The sequence below is a fragment of the Astyanax mexicanus genome, chromosome 21, assembly GCF_023375975.1.
Source record: "Astyanax mexicanus isolate ESR-SI-001 chromosome 21, AstMex3_surface, whole genome shotgun sequence".
NCBI lineage: Eukaryota > Metazoa > Chordata > Actinopteri > Characiformes > Acestrorhamphidae > Astyanax > Astyanax mexicanus.
Window position 1 is genome coordinate 20,897,784 of NC_064428.1, and position 26,200 is coordinate 20,923,983.

Consider the following 26,200-nt stretch of genomic DNA (forward strand, 5'->3'; position numbering starts at 1 on the left):
CGTTCACTCTTGCCCTCAACTGTCAATCACCACATGGCCACACCCCTTTAAACATCACCTCCTATACAACTCCTATAAAACGTATTAACTGTAAAGGAAAACACTGGGGGGTTGCAGAATGTACAGAACCCAACTTCCAAAAAAAAATCCTGGATGTGTAATTTTAAATTAAATATTCCGCCATCTGGAAATAGGCGGGGTTAAAAGTTGTACTAGAGCCAGCCACCAGAGGGCGTTAGAGACGTAGTGGCTTCACTTTTCAACCCCTGTCATGCTGTCCATACTTACATACACAGTGTGTCTCAAATCAGGGGCTGCATCCTTCGAAGGACGTGGTCTACGAAGGTGTGTCCTTTGAAGGATGGGTAGGCTGCGATGGCAGTACTGAAATGGGACAGTCTGTCCAACAGAGTATTTCCTGTTTCCTGTTTGAGATTCTACCCGTCAGAGTCAGAGCTGAGAAATGAGCCAGAGATTTTGATTCTCGTTTTGCTTCAGACTACAAAATACCAAATTAATTAAGTCCAGGTTAATTAACTGTGCAGTTACTTGAATGTTTAACAGAATTTTGCTTATACAAGATTATTTTGCTCTTAGGTTATGCATGTCAGTTCTGATTAACCTCGCCTGCCTGCAGTGGTGTTTTGTGGCACTAGTGGAACATTAATAATAGTACGATTAATAACACATCCTAGAGCTGTGTGCACACATGAAGGTCAGTGACAGTATATTACAACATTAACTTGAGAAATGACCTTTCATCAACATTAACTAAACATCTCCTTCACACACACTAGCTCCAGGTGACCAAACGAGACTGTCTCTGACACCGTCCTGACATGTTTGATAAATATTCATCTTCTGAAGGCCGCTGTTTCTCTCTTCTGACAGATGGTGTTGCTATAACGCGGCGGAGTTATGAGACCTGAGACACGGAAATAATCCCATTTGATATTTGAACCATCTGCTATTTTCGGACAAAAGGAGCCTTGGATCGGGACAGTGAGTAATCTTTCACAGAACACGCGGCTGTGTGTTACCTAGAGGCAGCCATAGAAGCTACCTGAATAGTGCAGTCAGTTGTGTAAGGTAACGTGTGTTATTTTCAAACAGAGAACCTAATGCACGCTTGACACGACATCAAACAGGCAGCAGCCACTGTTATGACCTAAGCTGTAATCAGCGAATCTCAAATTACATGCTTTCTGCCACGTCTTCCTTTTTTGTGCATCTGCATGTGGAGGGCACCTGTTATTAGCTTCCATAACCAGAAACAAACAGGTGATTTAAACCCAGACTAGGATGCTGGAGAGAAACATTCTTTGGCACATCAACAGTGCAGTGGATGCAGTGCTGTAAATTGCTACAAAGCACAATAAATACAACTAGACAATCAAGTAATGGATTTAAGTACAGCAAAGGAAATGTTAAATATGTTTTTCCTTTAAGTGTGACATAATGTGGGCCCAAACTCTTAGTACCTGGTTGGTATTGCTACAGTTTAACAACCAAGATGCAAACCAAGTGACTTCTTAAAGGTTCTATATATGATCATTTCTGTTACCTGATTTTAAGCTAGGTCAGTAAAATCATGAAAACATACAGGAGAACATTGGCAATGACCAAGGCTCACACTTATAAACTCATTAAAGCCTCTGTATAGGGTCTGTTCTACTACCTTATGAGCACTAGAGCGATAAACCTCATATAAACCTGAGAAAAAACACTGAAAGGAACAAAGACTCACACTTATAAACTCTATAAATTAAAGACTCTGTATATGATCCTTTCTACCACCTTATATTACACTATAGTGTACAGACCTTACAGCTCTAGAAAAAAAATAAGAGATTGCTTCAGTTTCTGAATCAGTTTCTCTGATTTTGCTATTCATAAATATATGTTTGTGAAAAATAAACATTGTTGTTTTATTCTATAAACTACATACAACATTTCTCCCAAATTCCAAATAAAAATATTAAAATGAGAAATGGCTGAAATAACAAAAAAGATGCAGAGCTTTCAGACCTCAAATAATGCAAAGAAAACAAGTTCATATTCAAGTTTTAAAAGATTCAGAAATTAATATTTGGTGGAATAACCCTGGTAATTAATCACAGTTTTCATGCATCTTGGCATGTTCTCCTCCACCAGTCTTACACACTGCTTTTGGATAACTTTATGCCTTTACTCGTGGTGCAAAAATTCAAGCGGTTCAGCTTGGTTTGATGGCTCGTGATCATCCATCTTCCTCTTGATTATATTCCAGAGGTCAATTTCAATTTGGTAAAATCAAAGAAACTCATCATTTTTAAGTGGTCTCTTATTTTTTTCCAGAGCTATATATTAACATGAGAAAGAAAACTGAGAGGAACCAAGACTCACACTTGTAAACTCAATAAAGGCTCTGTATTTGATCCTTTCTACCACCATATGTCACACTAGAATGATAAACCTCATATTCCACTGAAAGGAACCAAGACTCACACTTACTAACTTATTAAGAAGAAGAATCTCAGTTAAAACCTGAAAACGATAACTGAGAAAAAACAAGATTTAAACTGCCCTTTCCCAGAAGCATTATATTTATGAGTAAAAACATTAAGTGAAACCAAGACACACAAAAATAAAGTATGTAAGAGCAAAGGGAAGACAATAAGAGAACAAATGACCCAAACTCCTAAAAGAACATGAGGAAGAACGTTGAGAGAAACCTGTGCTCAAACTGACAAAGTGATCACTAATTCTCTCTGACTTAAATATTGTCACATTGATCATACAAGGAATATAAACCATTAAGAAATGTTCCTATGAAGTAGACGATCTGCTTGGCTACTGAAAACATTCTAAAATGCAGAGTAAAAAAAAAAACAGAATGAAAAATGAATACGTCAAACCATGCTATGCATTAAAAAACACCACTCACCTCCAAGCTGATATTTAGGCAACATGAAACCAGCTTGTGTGGTGTTGCAAATATGTCAACTGTTCATTCCTTTCTAAGTCAGGGGCCTGCATGCCTCACTGACAGATGTCTGACTATAAATTATTTTTGCTCTGACATGCAGTGACAGGAATACAAAGATTTATTGATGCTGAGTGATGAGAGTGAATTAGGACGGGTAGCGTGAACACGAGTTGTTTATCAAATTTTATAAAGTTGTACAGAAGATAAGAATAGGATGTCTACATATGTCAAACAACAAGGCCACATACTAAATTATTAATAACAATTTAATGAAGAGCATCTAGTTGACTTAGTTAGCTCTGGCAAAACCAACTATGTTATATACAACTCTGCGACAAATTAAGGGACCACTTTAGTTTCTGAATCAGTTTCTCTGATTTTGCTATTTGTAGGTATATGCATTTACATGTAGGTTTTCATGCATCTTGGCATGTTCTCCTCCACCAGTCTTACACACTGCTTTTGGACAACTTTATGCCACTCCTGGTGCAAAAATTCAAGCAGTTCAGCTTGGGTTGATGGCTTGTGATCACCCATCTTCCTCTTGATTATATTCCAGAGGTTTTCAATTTTTACGAGTGCACCCAGTGAACCCAGCCCTACCTCCCTCCCTCCATAAAACAAAACATGGACTGTAAAAAAAAAAAAAAGACAGTTCTCGGGAGGTGTAAGTGGATCATATCAGAATAAATCATTTGAATTCAGATCAGACATACAAACTGTTATGTACAATGTACAGGTGTGTTACTTTTATTTTAAACACCTTTTTTGGAGATAAGAAGATAATTCACTATAGTTTAAACAGTGGACAGTGGCTAATTGTCAGCCCTCAGCATTAGTTTACTAATTTAAAGAGCATTTTAAATTTGTCTTGTCCTTATTATTGAATCATGAACATTGACCTTTACGGGTAAGTGAGTTTTTTGACCTCCTGGATGAGTTGGCCATGCCCTTTTAGAGTAATTTTTGTAGGCAAGACCAGTGTTTCATGTTATATCTATTTGTGAATAATAGCTCTTACTGTGGTAAACTGGAGTCCCAAATCTTTCGAAATTACTTTGTAACCTTTTTCCAGGCTGATAGATATCAGTGACTATTCTTGGATTTCTTCAGATCGGGGCATAATGTGTTGTTGTTTTTGCAATTATGGTTTGGATTGCTCTTTTTTGCCTTTAATAATTTAAATCCTTATTTAAAAATGGGTTCTTAAAACATTTTTTAGCTTATTAGATTCAAACTTTGTGTTTAAAAAAAAAAAAAAACATCAAAAGCAAAATGTTTTGCTTTCACTTTTAGGAGTACTGGGACTCATTTTAGGGAGGCTTGAGCAACCCAAAAAAGGGCTAGCAATATCCCTGGTAACTGGCAGGCAAAATTTTGCTTCTTAGAGTCATTAGAGTTTTTTTTATATGATTGGCTGTAAATATATTGGCCAAAATATAATAGTTTTAATTTAAAAAACATATAGTAGTTTTGTCTTCTGCTGGGAATTCAAATAGAAACTAGTTCACAACACAACATATTTTGTTTTTTTTTTCTAGTGACCAACTCTGGCCATGCTTTTTTATATTAATGAGAAAAACACAGATCTCCTCAGGCTGTCTTATAGACTTGGCAGTACAAACTGTATTTAATTGCTTTAAGGAACTGCTGACTTTTCTTGTATATTTCTATGGAAATAAATGTGATTTAGCTTTGGCGCAGTATTGAAGAGACAGCATTCAGTCACACATGAGTTCTGATGATATAAAAATTAATTAACCGACTTTAAATGAACACCTAGGGCTCTATTTTCATCCTGGCACGAGTGCAGTCTAATGGGGTTACAGCGGCATATTACTAATTTGTTTGAACACAGGCACATTTGTGCCCATTTGCTATTTTGGTGGTTAAAAATGACAGCCACTGCAAAAATGTGGGAGGGGTGGCATGGGATGCCAGTGCAGGGGCACTTTCAAACCCATTTGTTTGAGTAGTACAGGGCTGTGAGGAGATACATTCAAAGACGTTATGCTATATATATATTTATTCACAGAAAATGAGAAATGGCTGAAATAAAGAAGAGATTTCAGAGTTCATATTTATAAAGCTTTAATAACCCTGGTTTTTAATCACAGGTTTCATGCATCTGGGCATGTTCTCCTCCATCAGTCTTACACACTGCTTTTGGCTAATTTTATGCCACTCCTGGTCCAAAACATTCAAGCAGTTCAGCTTGGTTTGATAGCTTGTGATCATCCGTTTTCCTCTTGTATATATATATATATATATATATATATATATATATATATATATATATATATATATATATATATATATATATATATATATATATATATGCAGGTCAGTAAAGCATTATTTAGCTTCCACTGGCATCATGGCAAAAGTCATGGGACAGATTACTATTACATGGTCCCATGACTAATATATGTATAAAAAGAAATTGACCTCTAAAAATGGTCTAAAATATATTTTTGGAAATTTCATTTCTACCCAAATGTTGTAATTTTAAAGCTGACAACGTATATGTTAATTATATTGTGTTATTATTAATACTATTGCTATATATAAGTATTAATTTATTATTTTATATTGTATGCATTTCAACATTTGTATTTTCGTATTGTATTCCTTTTTGTAGACTGTGAAATAAAAAGATAAGAATATGTTTATATTTCTTGTAAGGTAATGATCATTTACTATTGGGAAAAAGCATTAATAACCTGCTGTATTGATTATGTAGAGCATGCATAATAATAATAATAATATTAGTAATAATAATAGAAAAAATAACAGTATTACTGATAATATACTGTATGTATATACTGTATCAGACCATTCTGTTTATTGACACGGATATGGTAATTCTATGGTTGTGAGTGTGCTGCTGGTGAAGGTACATCAGACCCAACACCACAACATCAGTAGAATATCTGTAATAATGCAAAAATATATAGAGATATTAGAGAATTGTGCATGGCAGCAGATGAGCTGCAGATCCGTGCATGCATGCATGTTCTGTGAGAACTAACTTGCTGTGAATGGAGCCTTTTGGTGCACCCTCTGGTGGTAGAAATGCATGCTCACACAAATCCAGTGCATCTGCCAAAAGATCACTTAACTAAGAGACTTGTGAAAGGAGCAACACTGGCTGTTCTGCAGAGTATTTTTGCTTTAAACTATTTAGAACTTTTTTTTTATCTCTTGCACGTTTTTTCCTGTTCATATAGACACAGGACATAATACTGTGCATAACTGTGCATAACATTTTGATACAGTTTGATGCAGTTTAAATGTTTAATTTTCATTTTTCATTTCATTTTTTCATCTAAATCAACAGATTCTGCTCACTGCTCATTGTCTACAATAGTCTCATTGCCTCAGTGCCTCAGTGTCTATCACACACTGTGAATCAGTGTATACAGTGTATAGAGCAGAGTATACACTAAATAAGGATAAGAAAAGATGAGAAAAAAAAGAGGACAAGAGAGAAGTTGTGACACTTTTTCCACTGGAAGATCTCCAGAGCAGAATTAGAGCAAAGGCTTGATCAGCTTTGGATCATCTGGGCTCAGCATATTCTTGACATTCTGTGCAGGACTTTTTTTTTTTATTTCATGCTCCATCAGCAGCAGGAGCAGAGCTTCTTCAGAAAACCAAGTGTTTAATATTCACACTGATAAAATTAGAGACACATTTTTAGAGACTCCATAGCAGAACAAAATTAGCCATGAGCTGGAAATGCCTCCCACAACCCCTTCATTCACTCACTCACTCACTCACTTATTAACCATGAGGTTAGAGATACAGACAGAGGTTATCATCTCGTAGCCCTGGAGCAGCCCATCCTGCTTTAGAGCGCCTGAACACTGGAGCACCAAGACACCCCAGGGATCCTGCAGGTCCTTAAAAAAGTCTTAAAATATCTTAAATTTACTGTAGGTGTAAAATTTTCAGACGGTGCATTTAAAGCTGGTGGGAAAACACATACTTACTTTAGTGGTAAGTTATTTCATGTTATCGGTGAGAGTACAAAGGTTAGCGAAGATCTAGCTTATATTACCAGGGAGAGAACTAAGGTAAGCGGAGAGCAAGCTAACATTAGCGGGGAGAGAACTAAGGTAAGAGGAAAGCTAGCTAACATTAGAAATGAGCAGGCTAACAATGGCAGTGAGAGAACTAAGGTTAGCAGAGAGCTAGCTAACATTAGTGGAGAGCTAGCTAACGTAACCGAGGAGAGAACTAACGTTAGTGATGAGCTAGCTAACATTAGCATTGAGTTAGATATGTTAACATTACCAGGGAGAGAACTAGGGTTAACGGAGAGCTAGCTAACATTAGCAGTGAGTTAGATAGGTTAACATTACAGGGGAGAGAACTAAAGTTAATGGAGAGCTAGCTAAAATTAGCGGTGAGTTAGATGGGTTATCATTACCAGGGATAGAACTAAAGTTAATGGAGAGTTAGCTAACATTAGGGGTGATTTAGATATGTTAACATTACCAGGGAGAGAACTAAGATTAACAGAAAGCTAGCTAACATTTGCAATGAGTTAGATAGGTTAACTTTACTGGGGAGAGAATTAAGGTAAGCAGAATGCTAGCTAACATCAGCGGCGAGCTAGCTAACATTACCGGGGAGAGAACTAAGGTTAGTGGTAAGCTAGCTAACATTACCCAAGAGAGAACTAAGGTTAGTGGTAAGCTAGCTACCATTACCAAAGAGAGAACTAAGTTAAGCTGAGAGCTAGCTAACATTAGCAGCGAGCTAGCTAACATAACCAGGAAGAGAACTAACATTGCTAAGGTAAGCAGAGCACTCGCTAACATTAACGGAGAGAGAACTAAGGTTAATGGAGAGCTAGCTAACATTAGTGGTGACTTAGATAGGTTAATATTACCGGGTAGAGAATTAAGATTAACAGAGAGCTAGCTAACATTTGCAATGAGTTAGATAGGTTAATGTTACTGGGAAGAGAATTAAGGTAAGCAGAAAGCTAGCTAACATCAGCGGCGAGCTAGCTAACATTACCGGGGAGAGAACTAAGGTTAGTGGTAAGCTAGCTAACATTACCAAAGAGAGAACTAAGTTAAGCTGAGAGCTAGCTAACATTAGCAGCGAGCTAGCTAACATAACCAGGAAGAGAACTAACATTAGTGGTAAGCTAGCTAACATTACCCAAGAGAGAACTAAGGTTAACGGAAAGCTAGCTAAAATAGGCGTGAGTTAGATAGGTTAATGTTACTGGGGAGAGAACAGAGAGCTAGCTAACATTAGTGAGGAGAGATCCTAGTTAAGCACAGGGGGGCTGTGCTAGCTAACATTAGCAGCGAGCTAGCTAAAATTACCAGGAAAAGAACTAAGGTAAGCAGAGAGCTAGCTAACATTAGAAATTATGTCTACATTTTTGGCTCTTAAATTATATTTGAGGTCTTAAAAAGCACAAAATTTTACTTTTAAAATGGTGCAAGAACCCTGCACCCAGCACCGAAATGGGTCCTACACAGCAGTGGTACACAACTTTGACCTTGAAAGGTTTAAAAATCTTATTCTAAGGGTGGAGATCCCTTCTTCTTACTGCAGCTCAAAATAAGAATAAGTCACTAGACAAGACCATGTGTCACGCTCTGCTCTAACGATAGGTGGCACTTTGCGAAAAACTCTGACGTCCAGTGGTGGAGACAAGCTCATCTGATCCAGAGTTGGTTGGACTTGATCTGTGTCAGCTTATGTTACTGTCACCATTGTGAAGTGTGCCACACTCTTGGGCGAAGATGGGAAGCAGAACGCCATGCACTGTTTGTCCGTTGCAATTTCAAATCATCTTTTGACTTGACTCAAGTGTAATAATCCAAACCAAACCAATATTTCGTGCCACCTCAAACCTCAAAGTATAAGTAACAAATCCGTATCTGCAGTAGACGCAAAAATGTACGACCTTTAAAAGTACCAGGCAACCATGCACCAAGCAAAAGAAGAGAAGAAAAAGAAAGTAAAAAAAAATGAGGTCAACCCCAAAGGACTGAAAAGAAAGAGAGAAAAGCAAGATCACACCCTCTCGCTCTGTGTGCACAGTGACACAGACCTAAAACATTTATCAGAGCTCCACACTGCTCCTCTATCTTGGAGCTACCATTAAAATTTGCTGAAGTTACTTTCAAGTCTATTGGGAGTTCCAACAGAGCTTTGACAGCTTTCAGAGTCATAGGGTTTATACAGTAGCTTAAGTAACTTGAGTAGCCCGAGGAATCCATTCAAAAAAGTGCTCAAATGTCCTCAAAACTCATTGGATGAGCAGTCAATCTTAGACATTTGTTAAGGTGAGGACTTTGCTTTAAATCCAGCTCTTGGATCTCTTGGGTACACCAACCCTAACACTTTTAAAACACTCTTTAAAGGTGCTTTAAATATATTTTTTTTTTTCTAGAGATGTGTGGGTGTATAGAACATTTCCTCCTTCAAGCGAAGGATTTTTAGATCGTATAGAAAAGAATATTGTAGAATATTTATTGAGCCTTCGTTGATGTTTGGACATTTGGAACTCTTCTCAACTTAAGAGTCTTGATGTTGTTTATTAATCTCTAGTCTATTTAGGTCATATTGAAAAAGAACCAGAAAATGTTGAAGGTCTAATGAACCTTCACTTAATGCGAAAGTGTTTTGACAACCACAAATCCCTAAAGAACCATTTAAAGCACCTATAATTTTTAGAGTTCAAGTTTAAAAGTAAAAACAGTTGGTCATGTGTATCAACACGACTCAGCAATCTGAGAATTCTAAGAAACGCTCTCACCGACAAGCATGACTCTGACCATAATGACCATGCTCATCATCTCGCCTTTTTTTTTTTATTCCATCATCCACATACAACACACAGCTAGTATACACCCACATTTCTTGCTGCTAAATCCCAAAGTACTCAAAAGTTCTGCTAGCAATGAGCAGGGTCATGCAGAGTCATGCTTGTCTGAGAAAGTGTTCCTCATAATCCAGAAGAGTCTTGCTGACTCACAAGATCAACTGTGTTACTGTTTAACTTGACCTCTTAAAATTTAAGCATCAAGCAACCTTTCGATTCGAGTGAATGTTCTTCAAACATTGAAAATGTTCTGGTTCTTCTTTAATAAACACCTTATTAGAGTGGAAAATCTTTTATAAATGATAAAACCTTTGGTGCTTGTAGCTCACCTTTACAATTCGTCACCTCTAAAGTTTTGGTACAGCATATTCTAACATTCCAGTCTCGTCCACAGCTCAGCTTCTACTCACCTTCCACATGGTTAAAATTCCATCGTCCACACACACAGCGAAAGGGGGAGGAAAGGTGAAGAACGACTCAGCGTTTTCCCGGCGTTCCGAGCTCCGGCTGCTCTTATCCACTCTCCACACAGCGCTCAGAGAAGTTGGAGAGGGAGCACGTTGGAGTCTGCCTGTGTCATTGTCTGTAGAGGCTCGCTTTTCCATGCAGCCACTCCTCCTTCCCTTGCTGAGAACAGCTCAGGAACAGCGGACCAGTGCATCAGTCCGCCTCTGGCTGGCTCGGCCCCGCCCCCTCTCGTTTTCGCTCTACCAGTGGGCAAGGCAGGCTGAGTGTGAAGTGGTGGGGGCTTGCAGAATGAGACCAATGAAGAGGCAGAGGGGAGGAGATATGCCAGTGGTGTGGGTGGAATCTGGGTTTGCCAGGCTGAGGGATCTAGTGTATGGCAGGGTTTCATGTCTCTCACATCTCCAGGCAAAATTTTCTCCTTTCTCATGTTCATCCTCTCTCTCTCTCTCTCTCTCTCTCTCTCTCTCTCTCTCTTTCTTTTACTCTGCTAGTCATCCGATCCCAGCCTGTCTCACCTGTCTCCCTCCATTTACTCTCACATTCATTTCCTTGTTTTCCTTCCTTTTCCTGTTTTCCTTCATTCACCAGGGGCCTGTAAACAAGCCTCAGTTTGTCATCTACAACATGCTGATCCACTCTTTCTGAACACGGGATCACAAGCAGGGAAAATGATACTGGAAGTGGGAAATGAAGACTTGTTCCATAAACATCATAAACTTCCTCCACAAACTAGAACATTCCTCACTGTAGATTTTTCCTTCTTTTCTTCACTAAGTTTTTTTTTCTTCTATCAAAAATATTTTTTATGAAAATTATGAGATAGAAAGTCATAGTTATGAGATAGTAAGTTATAATTACGAGATAGTAAGTCATAATTATAAAATGTTAAGTCATATTTATGACATACTAAGTCATAATTGTGAGATTTTAAATCATAATTATGAGATATTAGGTCATAATTACAAGATTTTAAATCATAACTACGAGATAGCAAGTCATAATTACAAGATTTTAAATCATAATTATGAGATAGTATGTTTTAAGTCAAAATTCCCACTTGGAAAAAAAACAAGAGTCACAATTATGAGATTGTAATTCATAATAATAAGATACTTAGTAATAATTGAGATACTAAGTCTTAATTATGAAGTGCTAAGTCATAAATATGAAATACTAAGTTATAATTATTATAAAGTAAGTCATAATATTTATTAGATGCTAAGTCATAATTATGAGATAGTAACTCATGAGTTAGTAAGTCATAATTATGAGATAGTAAATCACAATTATGATATAGTAAGTCATAACTATGAGAGTCATTATTACGAGGTAGTAAGTCATAATTACAAGATTTTAAGTCATAACCATACAATTTTAAATCATAATTACAAGATAGTAAGGCACAATTGCAAGATGTTTAATCATAATTACAAGATAGTACATTTTACTACTATATAGTAAGTCAAATTTCCAACTTGGAAAAAAAGATTGTAAGTCAGTAAGTCATAATTATGAGATACTAAGTAAAAATTGTGGGATACTAAGTCATATTTATGAGATAATCAGTCATAATTACGAGATACTAAGTCATAATTGCAAGATATTAAGTCATAATTACGAGATACAAAATGATAATTATGAGACAGTAAGTCATAATTATGAGACAGTAGGTCATAATTCTGAGATTTTAAGACATAATTACGAGAAATTAAGTGATAATTACGAGAAATTAAGTGATAATTACGAGATAGTAAGCCATAATTATGAGATACTGTCAAAAGTATGAGCTGATAATTCATAATTATGAGCTAGTCAGTCATTATTACAAGATAGTAAGTCATAATTATGAGATTTAAAGTCATATTTACGAAATGGTAAAACATAATTATGAGATACTAGAGCATAAATATGAATCTTTAGTCATAATTATGAGATACTAAGTCTGGGGGTATAATCTCATAATTATGTCTCATGAATAATCATGTTTAATTGATCATTTTAAAATAATGACTTAGCATCTCACAATTCTAACTCAGTATCTCATAATAATGACTTAGCATCTCATAATTATGACTTAGTAGCTCATAATTATTACTGAGTGGAGGGCCTTTATGCTTTTTCCAAGTGGCGGAAATGGGCTTCCATACTTTAAACGAGTCAAAGCCAAGTCTCCTCAACTCAACAGCTGTTTGGGATCCTGCGTCTGGAATCAAACAGAGCATTCTGCTTTCTTCTCCATGAATCCGAAGATTATGTTCAACCAAGGCCGAGTGAGGTCTAATGTCTCTACATGTCACAACAAACTCTCCCGCATCTCTCCCAGCTGGACGAACACGGACAATGACAAACCAAAAACGAAAACGTCTCTCAACATCGTAGCCGAGCTAAGTCCGTTTTTATTAGCTACCACTAATTGACGTTTCTGTGAATAGCAGGATCAATCAGTCGCTCGCTTATTTCTTAGCCAGCCGGTCTACAGGGAAGATGAAAGGAATGTTACAGGTCACTAACAGGTCACCACGGCCTGACGTTGCCCTTGATCCATGAATCCAAACACCACCTTCTTCTTCGTCCACGCTGCTTAACCGTTACCACATGGTGCTTTAACATTCATTTGGCTCAGTCAGTCGCCTACAACATCCAGGCTTTCTGGATAGCAGCTGTTCTTATCAAAAATTTATTTCTGCAAAAAAAAAAAAATCTAAAATCCTTGTAGTATCAAAACCGGACCAGAAAGCGATGGATAAATAAACAGGAGAATTCAGTTCCTCTGTGAATTCAGGTTAATTCGGATGTGCTGCATTCAAAATGCAGGGATTTTGCATCATATGAATACTCATAGCTATGGCTAATCCTTTAAGAAATCACTCTGCTGTGCTTTATTCCCTTTTCTTCTTCTAATCTTTCAGCCTGATCACTGCAAACTCCGACATTCCTTTTTTGCTACAAAGCAAATAAACAATTCATTCTTTAAAAAAGAGTAATGGCACATTATTGAGTCTGTTAATACTACAAGAAATACACTGCTATGCTGAAAATCATGAGACAGGAACTGTACGCATGTCCCATGTCTTTTGACATTTCCCATGGAAGCTAAAGAATGTTAGCTAAAAATGTTTTTTTTGTTTCTATTCCAGTATCTGTATATTCTTCATAATTAAAAGTATGGTAGTTTATATTAAATATACGACTATATTAGTAGCATAGGGCACAGAGTGGTCCAGCGGGCTATTGGGAGATCGCTGGTTAGAATCCTAGTCTGCCGGAGCCCTGAGAGAGCACAATTGGCCTTGCTCTCTCTGGGTGGGTAGATGGTGCTCTTTCCCCTCATCACTTCAAAGGGTGATGTCAATCAGCACAAGGCTGAATATCCCATCCATCTGGCACCCACTATTTATCAGGACTCACTCCAACTCTGGTACAGCAGTTCCCAGCGCCTTGCGACGAGCACGATAGCCAGTATTCAACATTACTCAAAAGATAACACCTCACAACATATAGTTTCAGTCAAAAGTTTGGACACACATCTTCTCATTCAGTGTGTTTTCTTTTCTCTTGTAAGTAGCCACATTTATCTTTGAGGACAGATTTGCAGATTTATTTTAATCTCAGTGTCCTCATGAGGGAGAGTCACCTGGAATAGTTTTCTCAGCGTCTTAAAGAAGTTCCTGGAGGTGCTGCTTTATCTATCTTGGCAAGATAGATAAAGATAGATAGATTATCTATCTTGGCAAGGTTGAACCGCAAAGTGACAGTCCTTTTATTTTATGATATTAACTTTTTAAACTGGTTTTGAAGCAAAGAATGCTTTCTTTTTCTCGCTCTTCTTTCTTTTTCAGTTTGCTTTGCATTTTAAATGTTTTTTGGAAGGGTAAACCCGGCTTTTAGGTTTCCGGAATGCCTGGAATTTCAAGGCCTTTGCCTTTTTCTCTTGGCAAACCCAATAAAAGAGCTAGCGAAGCTGGTTCCGCAAGATGTTGGGGGTTGCAGGTTCTCCTTTCCAAGATTCAAGAGCAGATTTCTCCCTCTAAAATCCGGCCTTTCAGAGTAAGACCCCTCTCTGATCGTCTCGCTCTGATCAAATGCCATCTTATGAGCACTGTGCTGCAGATCTTATGTGTGGGAGATGCATTTATGTCGATGGGTCAGATGTGCTGGTATCTGTCTAATCTCACTTTGTCTAATCTTTACAGCTCATATCCTGTTTTCCTTCATTTGGGTTCTACTAGTCGTATTTCCTCTGTAGTCATTTGCGCGCTGTTTACAAGCATTTAAGTGGTGTATAAAATGATTCTGCATGGTAATTAGACTCAGAAAGGGAGTCTGTCTCTCTCCTTGCCACTCTTATGCCTCTTCTGTAAAATCCTCAGCACTCTGCTCTTGTCTTCTTGCCCTTTGACCACTAAAGTGAGTGCAGATGCTCTTTAAAGAGCTGCTTTAAGTAATAGAAGCTGCTGTAAGATATACTGCACCGTTGTTAACTCTGTCCCAAACTTGGAGACAAAACTACGCATGCTTGGAGTTCTTTCATCCATTCCATCGTTTTAATTATTCATATGTAGGCCGCGCTTTGTCCTTCAGAACAGCAAACTCACTGTTACGCAAACCCCGAATGACGGGAGTACGGGCGAGTATTTGTTAATTAAGAAAAACTGTTTGATCGCTCAGCCTGTAGGTTTTGAACGGGGTCATGCAAACAAAATGAGTAAGCAACTTCAGGGCATGTCCCACATGTTGTGTCCCCGAAATAATCATAGCACAAAAAAAAAAAATTGTATTTGAGAGACAGAAACGCTTTAAGGGCCAGGCCTGACAATATTTATATTTTAATTTTATATAATTTTTTAATTTATATTTAAATGTTGTCTGCAGTTTATAGAAATAAACAAAAATGTTTACTCAAAAATATACCTAGTAAAATCTGAGATTTTTTTTTAAGTGTTAATTTGTACCCCTGATTGCTGAAAAATCAGGAATTTAGTTCCTGTATGTCCTCTAGGCAGATTTAAATGTAAATGATTACAAGTGTGCTCTGATTAGTCACAGAGTCTTGCTACAAAAAAGTTGTTAAAGTAGTTCCACTGTCTCCCTATGCAAAAAATATCTCAGAGGCTACTTTATGAAAGCGTACCTCTTGGTGAGATGATTGGCTTTGCCTTTTCAACAAGCTTTGGGTGGTGCAGACTTTGAGGGGTGCATCATCTGGCCAAGGTGTAACCTGCTAAGGATTATCTCATTAAATTATAGGTGTGCTGTATATATATATATATATATATATTTTTTTAACCCTATGTGGATAGTTCTAGCCCCCCACAAATGACAACCTCAAAAGTCCTTATACGCAAGTTGGTTTTCTTTGCCGCCATCTTTTTAGTGCAGATAAGACCAGTCTCCGATATGTTTGAATGGGGAATGAATTTTTTTTTTTTATATAATTTTATTTCAGATTTTTCCCCATTTTCTCCCAATTTGGTTATCCAATTGTCCCACCCCTTTGTGCATCCCCATCACCGGTGGCACCTGCGACTCTTGGAGGATGTAGACGAGCACACGCCTCCTCCGACACGTGCGAAGTCAGTCCCCCCTTTTTTCGAGCTGCTGCTGATGAATCATTGCCTGAGCAGCTAGCGCACTCGGAGGAAAGCACAGCGGCCAGGTTCCAATACATCCGCTCACAGACGCCTCGTGACGCCAGCGCCACCTTTAAGCGTGATGGGGAGAGAGCGCCATCTACCCACCCGGAGGGAGCAGGGCCAGTTGTGCTCCCTCTGAGCGCCGGCATCTGATGGCAAAGCTGCATGAGCGGGGGTTCGACCTCCAGCTCATAGTGGCAGAGCATTAGACCGCTGGACCACTCGGCGCCATGGCTGCTGTACTTGCGCAGATCTCCACATTGATTGGCTATACATTCATACACTGACACCATATAGAGAATTACAAGACTACCCAGTCATATTTCAACCAGTGCTGGTCTCTTCATTAATAACAGGCACCGAATAATTGTTTTGTTTAAATTAATATGCATGTGGTTCAGTCATTCTGCCCATGAAAACATAAAAGTTCCAAGAAATAATCAAATCCTCAATGTTTTAATGTCTTAATGTTAATGACCACATAAAAACCTTTCATTTTGAAATGTACCAATATACTCTAGATACAAAGCAAAGCTTACAGACTCCAGTAATTATTCACAACTGAATTACTGGTATGCTGGAACTGGAATGTAACAATGGCTTCTGTCAGATTGTCTCTTTATGTTCTAGTTAAAATGCAGAAAATTGCTTCCTCCTCAGACAGAGCTGTGTCAGGAGAAGAGGAGTTCGCTCTGCCCCAATAAAACACATGCAGTTCAGTTAATCCTCCTCAAGCGAGGAGCATATTAGTGCGCTGCCTTTCAGTTCTGTGTTAAGCACAATTCACACATAATAAAGTGTGACTGGCACTGAGATGATTAAAGCTCTAATAGCGTTTAATACGTTTGAGTGGATCCTCTGTGTCTGACAGAAGTGAGAGCATAAGAAATCAGTTTTAGACTGAGAAAAAAGAGTTTGGATCCTACTGGGGCTGTAGATATACAGTGCTGTGAATAAGTAACCCTCTCCCCCTACAGATTACTTTTGTTTTAGCGTTTTTATCATACTTAAATTTTTCAGATTATTAAACAAACTTAAATATCAGACAATGTTAACCTGGGTAAATAAATAAAGCACTTTTAAAATGATGATTTCATTTATTAAGGAAAGAAAAATCTATTCAGTCTAACCTGGCCCTATGTGAAATAGTATTTTCTTTCTAAACCTAATAACTTGGCGGCAACCACTGCAACAGCAAGCGTTTGGATAACTCCTTCTGGATTTTCTGGTAGAGAGCAGAATTCATGGTTCCAATAATTAAAGCAGACTGTCTGAGTCCTGACCTGCAGCCCCAGACCATCACACTACCACCACCATGTTTGACTTTCAGTATGATGGTCGTTTTCTGAAATGCTGTGTTTGTTGTACACCAGATGTAACAGGACACACACTTTTCTCAAGTCAGTCCACAGAATATTTTATCCAAAGTCTTGGGGATCATCAAGATGTTTGCTGGCAAATCTCAGACGGGCCTTTGTGTTCTTTTCGCTCAGCAGGGGGTTTTCACCTTCTACACAAATACAATTTTTGACAATTTAACTCTTTCTTACTATTGAATCTTTAACACCTTAATACCTTAAGGAGCCTGCAGCTCCTTTGTGACCTCATGGATGAGGTGTCCATGCCCTTTTGGAGTATTTTCAGTAGGCTGGTCACTCTTGGGAAGGTTCACCAGTGTAGCTTCTTTTCTCTATTTGTGAATATTAGCTGTAGATGATAAATAACTTTGTTTTCTCATCTGATCTTTGAATTTCCTCAGATTGGGGCATAATGTGTTGATTTTTTGAGATCTTTTATCTGCTTCATGTTGTCAGACAGGTTCTATTTAGGTAATTTCTTGATTCTGCAGGTCTGGAAGTAATCAGACCTGATTGTAACTAGTAACATTGAACTTTCCAAGAAAAGTAGTAGAATTGCTTTTTTACCTTGATAAATGAAATCATAATTTAAAGAACTGCTTTTTATATTTACTCAGGTTATCATTGTCTGATAGTAAAGTTTGTTTAATAATCTAAAAAAAATGTAAGTTTGATAAAAACAAAGAAATCTTTAGAGAAACACACATTTTCATGCCTGCCTATATACATTTTTTGGTACCACTTTAAAATAAGACTACCTTTATAAAGGGTTTATAAATGGTTTACAATTAGTTTATTAATGTTACTAATTAGGTTGTAATTGCCTTAAAATAATTTATAATCAGTTATAACACATACATAGAAAGGGCATAAAAATGACCTGTTAGTGAAATAGTGAACTCACAGCCATCTATAATGTTGCCCTTTCTACGTATGTGTTATAACTGATTATTAATTAATTTTAAGGCATTTACAACCTAATGAGTAACCATTAATAAACTAATTGTAAACCATTTATAAACCCTTTATAAAGGTAGTCTTATTTTAAAGTGGTCCCCATTTTTTAATAAGGGGAATGAGGTCAAAAACCCAAAAAGGGAATATGCAAAATTTTTGTTATATTACAGCAATTCTATCACAAAAAAAGGTCAATTATACAGTTATAATGCCTGTTAAATCTAGAAACTATGTTCTGTGTGCATGCAGGTGTGCTGGAGCACGTGCAGAGGGGTATGTTCTATGTACTGAACTTATTCTTCTGTCCTGTCATCACACCCACTGATGAGTTTAACACAGATTGTCTTGCTTCTAAGCTACAGGAGTCACTCTAATTTCCTGGCACAAGACGTATGTCTCAATCAGATCCTTTAAATGTTGCAGGATTGCTCGGGTCAAATGTGAATTCTCATTTTTGATGGAAGATTCTGGAGGTATGTAGGTCAACCATGAGTGATCACATTCATTTGTTCAGCAGCTGGGTCTCTCTATGTCTGAGGGCTTCAGCTGCAATACACAGCATGCTCTGCTTATAGACAGTAGAAGCCTCCACTTGCGCAGACTGTGGTTAAAGGAATAACTAAAAAAGTTAAGCTTTTAAACAGTGTGTGTGTGGTGTGTGTGTGAAAGTCTAAAAGCTTTTAGTTACTCATTTTAATATTTAAATAAGTGATGTTAATGCAGTAAATGATTAACACCACTTAAAATCCAGAGCGCATTTTGCCTGTTGACCTTTTAACCATCCACAGTTTAAGGATGTACTCACACTAGACAATCTGTGCTGTGATGATGTGATTGATGCGATGATCCTGTAAACATACGTGGTGGTGTTGTGCCGAATTCAGCACCCCCGCCAGGAAAAGCACCCCCTCTCGGGAGCACGTGTTTTGCCGCAATGTGCGTAACTGTGACTTTGGTTCGTATTTCTTTTTTTATATATGTATTTCAGATTTTGTTACCAATTTTTCTCCCAATTTGGCTATCCAATTGTCCCACCCCTTTGTGCCATTTGTGCCATCACCACTGGCACTTTTTTTTTTTTGAGCTGCTGCCGATGCATCATTGCCCCAGCGGCTAGTGCGCTCGGAGGAAAGCACAGCGACTCGGTTCCGCTAGATCTGCTTACAGGCTTGGCCGTCTGACTCCGCCTTTGAGCATGATGGTGAGAGAGTGCCATCGACCAAAATTGGCCTTGCTCCCTCTGGGTGCCAGCAGTTGATGGCAGATCTACATGAACGGGATTCGAACCCGCGACCTCCCGTTCATAGTGGCAGCGCATTAGACAGCTCGGCGCCCTTGGCGCGTATTTCTAAGTGAGTTTAAGCGTGTTATCTCTGCTTTTATCAAGAAGATGGTGTGTACGTGCTCTTGAGAGAGGGTGCTTTACATGGCAGGGGTGCTGAAATCGGCACAACACTGGCAAGCCAACTAAGCAGTCAGTAATGAGGTAAGCGTGCTCGGGCACGGATTGTTTAAACGAAGTGTGAGCGCAGGCCAGCGGGAGAGTGGGAAGCACCATTCAGCCAAGCTGTTCTTAGTGTGAGTACACCCTAAAATTGAATGGCTGCTTCTGTGTTGCTATGATAAATGGACATATACCTATATATATATATATATATATATTGCTGCTAGCCTCCCTGCTGCTAAATTACACCATTTTTACACAACAATTAGGCCGAATTTTTTTCTAGTATCTTGTTTTTTTTTCTTTCCTTCTTCCATTCTCTTCTTTCTTTTCTTGTTCCATGGTTGCTGGAGTTTCATATTTTGCCGGCTACAGGAATCACGACTCTGGCTGGCTGGTTGTTTTCAGCAACCAATGGGAGGGGCTCCCTTAAGGGGGATTCAGATAACAGTGTTGTTGTACTGCATTGTACCTGCATTGGCCATCACAGAATTTTAAGGGGAGCTCACACAGTTTGTCGTTGCATTCAGTTCAAAACCAGATGTAGGAAGAAAAAATAAATAAATAAAACTGTATTCATGCTGTGGTAACATTTTTACTGGTTGAATATTTAATATCCAAACCCAGTGGTGTAATTATAATGCGAGAGGGTATGGTATTTGATTTTCAGATTTGTTGCATGGGAAATAAGATCACAGAACTCCCAGCAGGGCAGGCCAGCTTGAGATTCATCATCTTTCTGTTTATCTACTTGCTTTGTTCTCTCTAATCCCTTGCTCTGTTACTGATTAAACTGCATTTCATTTCAGACAGTCAGTGCCACTTCCCACTCTGCTGCTTGGGTTGGAAGGACTGTGACTTTGTATTTCTGCCCTATTTAATTTTTTATGAAGATTTAGCTGAAGGTTTTTATCCGTTCACAAAAAAATGTGTCATTTTCGTAAGATGCTACGCTCATAACCAGATTGACCTAGATTAGGCAGAACGTGATTCTGTCTGGCAGTAAAATATTATAGAATGCAGTTTTTGTTTTCTATATCTCTGGTAAAAAAAAAAAAAAAAAAAACTGTGTTGCATCATGTTGAGAACCCATTAAAAGTTTTTGTATCATTGAAGGCATTGATGACATTCCTCACATGACACATGCGGGGCCCTGTTTTAGGGATCCGTAGTGCATCGACCTATTGCGGCTTGCGCAGCTTGATTTGGGCGCGTCATATGTCTTTGATATCGTAAGGGTGCAAAAAATACACCTTGCACAGCTTGCACGTACTAATACTCTTAATTAATCTTGCGAGTTTTGGGCGTAACGTGAAATAAACTAATCCAGTGCCCCAGTTGCCATTCCCTTTAAGAGGAAGGTAAGCTCTGACTTTGGTGCGTTCGTATCTTAACAGTGCTGCGGGTTTTCAGCAGGGGATACTGACCTGAAAGTTCACACTGTAAAAGTCACGCTAGCAGCTCTTTTAAGGAAACAGCAATGTTATTTTATTCTTTATTCTGTTTATTGTTGAGTTTAAAGTCTGGTTTGTGCTCTTCAGCTCGGTGCACCTATAGGAATGGACTCTGACTATTGACTGCTGTCCAGGTTCATTTCAGTCAGTGGTGCACCTCTGTTTTCCACCACCAAAAACCAGAACACCTGAACACACCTCACCTCCAGACCACCACACATATCAGTGTAGATTAATTCCTTAACTACGACACTATTTTAACAGTGCAAATAGTGTAAAAATAGACAGTGTGTAAGATATTAAAGAGCATCGCGACAAGTCATGAGTATGTGGTGCGATAGGGCCCATGTTGTTTAACCCTCCTGTAATGTTCCTTGCCAATTTGACCTGTTAAAAGTATTTTTCAGTATGAAACTTCTTCTGCTTGCCTTAATTAGTGTAATCAAGATATAATATGAAAATGGTTCATCTCACATATTTGCAACCACCCCCTGCAAAAACAAAAACTAAAATAAAATTGCAATGTTATGTTTCAATGTTATGTAAAACTATTGTTTTATATGTTGATCTTTTAAAAGTAGTAAAGTAGTGAAATTTGTTAAGAAAGTTTGAACATTTTTTTAATGAAAAACAAATGAATTATCCTAATTGAACCACTTGTTATTAGAACATTCCTCTCATAACATTCACAGCTAGATAAATGCTAACATAATGGCTTTAAAAGTGTAACGTTCCTAAAACTAAAATTAAATTAAAACATAGATTCAAGTGAGGTAGCAGCAACATTATGAGAACTAATGAAAACGATCTAAGAACGCCCAGAAACCTTTACAAGTTGAACATTCTAAAAATGTCAACTGTAACATTGAGAAAACGTTCTGCTAACCATGGAGTGTTTGCTGGGTAGGCACCCTAGGCTGGCACAGATAAGTGACACTGTCCACTATATTTACACTTATAATAAATGACAGTTATGACAGTGTTACAGATGCTATCTTAAATTTCCTTTTTCCAATTTCCTTTATATAAAATAGTTTACAAGCTCCAGTAAAGGAAATTTAGGAATATTTAAACAAACTTAACTGTCATAAAGCCCTTAAATTTGATGAAATATCATTCTAACTAACTTTTTCATTTAGAGCTAAAATATGTCCCTCAAAAGTAGTAAAACATACCAGTCCTGCTTAAAATTTTTAGAAACATTTCCTAACCTGCAAAAAATGCTTTTATGTGGTCAATTCTGCCTCTGCAGGCGAGAATGATGTGCCAATGTACTTGCACATTTCAGTGACCAGTACGTGGACGCTCACAATATGCAAATCAATCAGTCAGGTGATAGCCAACAATCTGCATCTCACTGATATCAAAGGCACACTGCTCAGCCCAATCAGCTCTCCCACCTGCCCCGCCCCTAAACCCATACATCACCCAGTGCCCTCCTAAACAACTCCTAACATTTTTTGCTTTTTTTATTTAAGCTGATGGTGGAGTCTGCAAAAATCAGGGGATTTAGTAACCCTTTAATGTGTTCATGCATAAAAGATGCAAAATATGCAGATAACAGAAAAAAATAGCTTGGTGCATCTGCATGTGTGGGGAATTCAAATAAAAGCTTTTTAATACCAATCAAAGCTTGTGATATCCAACCAATGTTAACCTCCCCATGCCTACAGTATTGTATTAATTCAGTCTACCATTCAGGGGTGTCCAAACTTTTGACTGATACGTTTTGCATGTAGTCCGGTTAGTTTTGGTTTCACACTGCAGTTCTGTGAGCAGCTTAAAGAACTTTTTAAATAACATTTTGTAGAATGTTTGACAAGATGCCTTTCCAGGTGTTGTGCCTAATGCTGCGTCCCTGCCCGAAGCGGATTCCCTTTTGCTTGCAGATGCATCGTACAGGACAATGAGTTGTGCACAAAGATGTCACTGGACAGAACAGAAGTACAAAAGTTACAGTATATGTGACTTTAATGAGGAAATGACCTTTAAGACTGAGCTCTGCTGCTGCAGAGTCTGTAATCTAATTATGGAAAGAATTGCTTGCTGACGGTAAAAGGTCAAGAACACTTCGTTTAGCTTCATGTAAAATTCATATAATAATAATAATGGCTACCAATGATCATCTACTACATCTGACTAACTACTTCTAACCTCATTTCCTTCTTCCTCTCTTTCACTCCTCTATCCCATTATTTCCCTTTGACCTCCTTTAGGCCCTGTCTAAAGATGTTTTTACCTTTAACTTCTATCACTTTTGTACTTGACTATTGTAAGTCGCTTTGGACAAAAGCGTCTGCCAAATGTAATGTAATGTAAAACTTGCTGCAAAGAGCTCCTCATTATGTAGAGGGCACAAGTTCCACTGAGTGTAAGGGTGTACTCGCACTGGAATCACACTTTTAACACTGTGACTTTACTCATAATCATACCTTTAACACAGTGTCAGTGATGCTGCTTCTGTAAAAATCTAATATATAAGAAATCATATCAACAGAACATCAGTGTTTTGGCATATGACCGTATTTGACTAGCATATAGCAGTACGTTAGCTATATCAGCGAAAAAACGAGACTTCTGCTTGGTGTGGCACAGTGGATAACACCACTGCCTGCCAGTGGGCTACCACATCATGTGGAAGCTTGGGGTTCAATAATTTCAGTCCGGATGACTATGCTGTGCTACACTGACAATACCAGGTTCACACTACATGACTGATTGTGCTGAAATTGTAGGTCCTTTAGGCATTAAGACTTTCACATTACGTGACTAATCAGTGACACCGTTTGTCCCTTGTAGCTTGTTTTAAACATGCAGGCTATAGTCTGATATACTCACAAGTGGGAAAGAGCTAGCGCTGCGGTTAGCGGCTAATGCTAATACTGCTTCAGCCTTAGTGTTGGAGGAACTTCACTTAAACTCCTTTATAATGCTGTTTGTCCCATGTAGCTTGTTTTAAACATGCAGGCTATAGTCTGATATACTCGCAAGTGGGAAAGAGCTAGCGCTGCGGTTAGCGGCTAATGCTAATACTGCTTCAGCCTTAGTGTTGGAGAAACTTCACTGAAACTCCGTTATAATGCTGTACTTCAGCGGAGTGGCTTTTTTGCTCCTTAAAACCTGACTGATAAAATTTCTACATAAGGTGCACAAATTTTGGGAAAATTCAAGGATTTTAAGTGCAAAAAATACAGTAATTTGTAAGCTTTAGGGAGTGAATATCAATGTGAGAGAATTACGGCAGTCTTAAAAGTCTCATTGCATAGTTTTAAAATGTATTCATTGTTTAAAAATCATTTTAAAATGTGTATTTGTGGTCTCTAGAGTGAATGAATGCCATGTAAGCTGTTTTTTGTGAAAGAAAAGTGCTCAGGGGGTGTCAGGTGCATATGATGTCTACTCTTGCTTATGAATATTCATACATGCAAACATATCGCCTCTGTTTGGCTAACAGCACTGCGAGGCAGTGGGATGAACAACAGTTAGAAACATTTAAAAATAAAATACAACATGTGTAATGCCCTGCTAAGTGCAGATCAGCCACTGACCTAGTCTTAAAGTCTCTGTAAAATGCAAAATCCAGCAGAGATCCTATGTAAACCTATAGTTACTCACACACAGCAGTCCAGAAAGTAAAAATGGCTGAGCCCCAGCAGAGCCGCCCAGGCATTTTAAACACAATCCCTGGGTGGATTTTTACTTTTAACTAGTGTAAACAGAACTATTTTAAACATACACCTATCTATCTCAATTGTACTTTGCTGGTGGTGTTCCATAGACAAATTCTAACCATTTGTTCCTTAGCTCTGAATTACTGGGCAAAGCATGTAACACTGATGTGTTATTTGCACAAGTAACACAGGGACAAACTGCCCTGCTGTTCCTATTAGCTCCTATCTGACGAGACGTGCCTGGCTGCGTGGCTTCAGCTCTGCTTGTAGGTGGTCACTAGTCAAGATAGGCGAGGCCATGAATACTAAATCACGGATTGGAGTAGACACAGTGCTTTTCCTGATCCACTTGTTTTTATCAAAATATTTTCGTTTACTATCTACTGCAGACAATGGAGGTTGAGGAATAGTTTCATATGCAGCATCCTTAGACAACCCAGAGAGAAAGAACAAGAAAAAGTATCTTTTAGCAGAAGGACACCTTTAAAAAGCATCTACTGGCCACAAAACAATGAGCACCAAAGCAAAACCCCAGCGCTACTACACGTTTAAAAGTTGAAATGACTCCCTGCGGAGCTGTGGTTAGCGAGATGCTAAAAAAAACAAAAAACAAATGCTGGAACAACAAGCTCTGCAATGCCCTTGAGCTTCACTCTTCAGAAAGTCTGGCTTTGCTGGGATGGAGAGAGCGTAATGAATGCTGTAATCTTAAGTAAGACTTGCGCACTGTCTCCCCTCAGCTATGTCAGCGCTCCCAATGCGGAAAACCCGTAATGGGGTGCTTAATTCTCTGGCCTCTCTCTCTCAGATGTTTTTGATTCATTACACCTTCCCGCTGCCATGCTCGCTGGCCAAAACATAATGTTCCACTAATATCATGGTAATACATTATATCCCCAGCCAGTGGCTAAGACTAGTGGTGAGAAATGAAATATGGGAACGGTTAAGACACTGTAACATTCATTATACTTGAAACTCATTGCAGAGAAGCAGAGCGTGGACAGATACTGTATGGAAAATAACAGATGTAGTAATTGTGACCTTTATGCAGTGCACAACTATAAATTACAGCTTGTAGGACATCGTGTGTGGCGCTAGTGTCAGATGGGGCTGTATCTTCTTATGTTTTCTTACCCTCTGGGATATATAACCTTGTTTCTGCAGGGATTTTAACCTGCTGAGTTCAGTCTTCAACTAACATCTTTACATTATGGTATTATGATTACCCCTTGGTCTCAAGTGGTCTCCAGTCATCCTTGTGTCCACCCTTAATTCATTTAAGAAGCTATTTGTTAGCTTCTTTAAAAAAAATCTGTTCCACCTTAAACACAGCAGCATCAGTAACTCCTATACACAATTTAAGGTCGAATTAAAATTGTGCTAGCTTC

The 26,200-nt window shown here is 38.2% G+C and overlaps 2 protein-coding genes across 3 annotated transcripts in view; both read right to left on the reverse strand.

Annotated features, from left to right (window-relative positions):
- LOC103031957 (ETS-related transcription factor Elf-1) overlaps positions 1–26,200 on the reverse strand; it is a 374,649-nt gene that overhangs the window by 149,931 nt on the left and 198,518 nt on the right. The window lies entirely within an intron of this gene.
- The window catches only part of LOC103030906 (E3 ubiquitin-protein ligase Midline-1), a 106,158-nt gene that overhangs the window by 53,505 nt on the left and 26,453 nt on the right, over positions 1–26,200 (reverse strand). Inside the window, exon 1 of one of the 2 annotated variants that reach the window (XM_007254800.4) lies at positions 10,238–10,488. The exons of the other annotated variant lie outside the window; for it this stretch is intronic. The gene's annotated coding sequence lies outside the window, so the exon portion shown is untranslated. Of the gene's footprint in view, positions 1–10,237; positions 10,489–26,200 lie in introns of those variants that run through there. 2 annotated transcript variants of the gene reach the window in all.